Source organism: Amborella trichopoda, chromosome 2 (genome assembly GCF_054954075.1).
Source record: "Amborella trichopoda isolate Santa Cruz 75 chromosome 2, AtrichopodaSantaCruz75HAP2 v2.0, whole genome shotgun sequence".
NCBI classification, from domain to species: domain Eukaryota; kingdom Viridiplantae; phylum Streptophyta; class Magnoliopsida; order Amborellales; family Amborellaceae; genus Amborella; species Amborella trichopoda.
The window spans coordinates 15,858,369-15,863,164 of NC_142337.1; positions in this window are offsets into that span (position 1 = coordinate 15,858,369).

Here is a 4,796-nt window from a genome sequence, read left to right on the forward strand (position 1 = left end):
TTCTCTTCTCGACTTCCATCTTCTTCTTTTTTTCACTTGGGATTATAGTCTTATGGATTATCAAAATTCTTATGGATTATGGTCTTATGGATTATCAAAATCAAATAATTTTCTTCTTCTTCTTTCAACTAGGCCACCTAGGTTCTGAGAGCCTGCTTAGGCGTTGGGCGGCCTGGACCCCATGGCCGCCTGGGTGCCACTTGCTTTTTGAAACTATACTCTTTATCCTCTCTCTCTCTACCCAGAGCTCGCTTTTTCCAGAGCGGTCAACTAAAGCTCTACTTTCATAGACGTTTGGCCATCTGTCGACTGCTAATCATGCATGTTTAACATCTACAAACATTTAGATTTATTTTGTTTTTATGGAGGTTTTCATCATTTTTACATCTACTGAATCAATGACTCTAGGGCTTTGATAGTTAGCCCAATCATCAAGAAATTTTCACAAATGTGTAATGGTTGAGTATTATATTGAAGAAAAATATGAGTAATGGTGGACTGGAGTTTTGGGGCTCAAAAAACCTAATGTTTGGATCATAAAACCACTTAAATAATAAAATATTTCTACATTTAGATAGGGTTTTGCTAGTGGGATGAATTACGAGTATTTTAGAACAAATTTGAAGCTTTTTGGTTGAGACTCGAAGTAGAACAAGAATGGATGGCAGATTGGGGTTTATTGTGCTTGTTACCCTTTGTTAAAGTTATTCAAGTGTTTTTATGCCCTTTTTTTTTCATGTTACTAGATCTTTCATGGGATGGATTCCTCTATGAATTGTGCTTATGGAATAGTTAAAATATGGGAAAGGTTGTTATGCTTTTTCTACATAGAAGTTCTATCCTCTCCCTACCATCCAACCGTCCAATTTTGATCAAGAGAGTCACTCATCGTTTGATCTTAGATCCGATGTATCAAAGTATTTTATTTTTTCGTTTTTTTTTATACAAATTGTATGAATATGAAATTTGGTATGTGCCATCTTCTCATTGGGGCGAACCTATAAAAAATATTAAAAATAATTTTTTGATAAAATACAATGACCAAAATACCCCTTAAACCTTTCAAGGATATTTTGCTTATTTTATTTATTAAAAATATTTTTTTATATATATTTTTCAGTAGTGCGAGTTTAATAGAGGAATGGACGTCCAAAATTTGGTATCAAAATAATTTATAGAAAAAACATTAAAAATAAAATAGTGTAGAGATGTGACATTGTGATTGGGGCAATCTTTGCCCTCCATTCAAAATGGACGCTTGGATAAAAGAGAGGATAGAACTTCTATGCTATAGGAGAAGCATAGAAAGCTTGCCCTTAAAATATATTTTTCTGAAGTGACTTTTATAAGGTTCACCTTTTGTTGAGATTGTTGAAGTTTCAGATTTTGAAAAATCCGGTCTATTTTTACAGGTTAACTACATTGCTAAGAATTGGAGAAGGGGTGCATTCTAGGGCATAGACTTTTTCATGTTTATTTTCTTTAGCTTTTGCTGTAAATTTATAGGCAAGTGTGCTGGCTTGGATTAGTATTTTAGAATGTTTACTGCTTTCATTTGGTTTGGAGTAATTGTGAAAACATGATAAACCTTATGTGATTCAATGGGTTCAAAACTAGAAAAGTATGATTAATATTTGATACAATGCAAGAAGTATAGGTCTTGGACTCTGAAACCTATATTCATAGAGCTCAACTCTTAAATTCTTAATCTGGAATCATAATTTGTGAACGCGCAAATGTTGGGTTTCAACATTGGAATCTAGTAAAAACATCTCCATCTCTCATCTGTGATCGTCTTCTTTGGTTAAAACGGTGTAAATGATTTGATCATAAAAAAGAAAACATGATTTAAAGGATCCCGAAATCCTAAACTCATCCTTACCAATTCCCTTAAACTAAGTGACTAGTGTCTTGCATCATAGAATCCCATCACACTCTTCCGAAAAAATCTTGTGCCATTGTTATCAATTTTAAGGAAAAGGCCATATAATTCATTTCTTTGTCCCACAAAATGAATCCTATCAACAAAAATAGAGAATTATTGACATTCTAAGTATAAAAATCAGAATGTACCCTCGACACCAAATATATCACAACATATCAGAAAAGGAAAATCTAAAAGATGCTAAAACCCATAGAAAAATTGGCCAATTAGAGAGAATAAACAAGAGCTAAAGGTTTATGAATTAAAAATATGAGAATGGAGGAGAGAGAGGGAGAGAGCGTATCTGTTATCGTAGAACTTCTTATGGCGTCCTGGTTTTTACTCGAAAATTGAGATTGAGAGCACGAGGGTTTGTGGAGGCTTTTGAACGAAGAGAGAGAGGGTGTTGTGCTGGTTTGAACGAAGAGAGAGAGAGAGAGGGCACGAGGGTTTGTGAGTTGTGAAGCTTGCTGGTTTTGAGGAGAGGGAGGGAGAGAGGATGTTGTGCTGGTTTGAACTGAGAGATGCAAGAATAGGAAGACAGAGGGAGACTAATTCCATACTGACAAAGGCTGGCACATTTTGAAATCGTCACCATCCATTTCGATCGAGTGGACACCCCATTTCCTACACTCAAAGCGTAGTATATCATTTTATTTGGGGTGCGGTTTGTATAGAGCTTACTTTAAGATAATGTCGAGAAATGTGGTTTTAATACTGAAAATCACGGTGATAGCCTTAAAATATATCTTCATCTTTATTTATAAAGTTTAAATCTTCAAAAGTAGTGTAGATCGATAGATCTATAAAAACTTGAAAATATTGAAAATTGACGAATCAAAAATACGTTTCAAAATACACTATTTCCAAAACTTGAAATCCATTTTTTTCTCATGTTCATGCATCTTGATGTTGTAATGATCAATTTGGAGATATTTGGGCATCAAAACAACCTCTTCTAATAAAATTTTTTAAGTACACTATAATTTGATGGTTTAGAGCCTCGCTCTATGTGAACTTTTCCCTTTTATTTATAGAAAAAGTTTATATAGATCCCAGGCTCTAAACAGTCAAATTCAAGCCCACCTCAAAAATTTCCCAGGAAGAGGTTGTTTTGATGTCCAAATATCCTCAAATTATCATCTCGACATCAGAAAAAAATGGATTTCAAGTTTTGAAAAATAGTGTATTTTGTAATACATTTTTGAATCGTCAATTTTAAAGATTTTCAAGTTTTCATAGATCTGTCGATCTACACTATTTTTTAAGTTTTAAATTTTATAATTAAATATCAAAATATATTTTAAGGCTATCACAATGATTTTCAATATTAAAACAACATTTCTTGGCATTATTTGAAAGTAGGCTCTAATTGATTGTTTAGAGCCTGAGCGCTTTTTGAAACACTGATATATATATATATATATATATATATATATATATATATATATATATAGACAAATGATCCTATAGGACCCTCTCCCATCCATGTGTGTAGGACCCTCAAAGGATTACCATTAAATTTAGCACAAATCTCTAGAAAAGTCAAGTCTCACACTTATGTGATAATTTTTTTAGAGATCCGTACCGACTTTAATGGTGATCCTTTGGGGTCCTACACACATAGGTGGGGGAGGGTCCTATAGGATTATTACTCATATATATATATATATATATATATATATATATATATATATATACACACACACACACACATATATGAGCCCAACGGTCCAGATTGAATCTAGGCCGATCCGACGGCACGATCTCATTTTGTGCTTGAATTTTATTTTTTATCTACACATCTAATTAATTTAAAATTTTAGGCGCCCATTCTTCTCATCAAGGCGCACTTAATAAAAACTATTTTAAAAATAATTCGTAAAAACTAAATTGACTTAAATACCTATGAAATGTTTCAGAGGTATTTAAGTCAATTTATTTCTTTCAAATTATTTTTTTGATATTTTTATTAGATTCTCTCATTTTTTAAAAACGCACGCCTAAAATTTTAAATTATTTAGAATCTTAAAAAAAAAAAAAAAATTCAAATATAAAATGAGGCCGTGACCGTCAGATCGATCCAGATTCAATCAGGGTCATTGGGCTCACATGAACACATACATTTACATGAGCTAGTAGGCTAATCCCAATATTTTCTATATATATATATATATATATATATATATATATATATATATATATATATATATATATATATATATATATATATATATATATGATAATATTTGTGATAGCCTTAAAATATATTTTCGTCTTTATTTATGAAGTATAAAACTTCATAAATAGTGTAGATCGACAGATCTATGAAAACTTGAAAATCTTGAAATTGACGGTCCAAAAATACGTTGCAAAATACACTATTCCATAACTTGAATCCATTGTTTTCTCATGTTCATGCATCTTGATGTTGAGATATCAATTTGAGGATATTTGGGCATCAAAACGACCTTTTCTAGTAAAATTTTTGAGGTAGACTCAAATTTGATTGTTTAGAGCTTCAGCTCCATGTAAACTTTGCCATATATATATATACAAAATGCTTTTTGCATATTTTGTATTGTATTGGTAATTGATGGTCCTATAGATGGTTCTATAGTATCATTGGTTTGGAAAAGTGTTTCTTCTTGTAATGTCATAGTGTCATGTTCAGGGATTTTCTCTTTTCCTTTAGTACCATCTGGGAGAATAGGGGCAGATATTACTATTGTTGGTTTAGGTTCTTTTATTTCTAATTTTGATAATTTAGAAATTAATTGTCCCATAAGGGTAGTATTATCTTCGCCTATAAAAAATTTTTCTTTATTCAAATCAGGAGGTGGTTTGAAAAACAATTGTTTTTTCTCTTTGT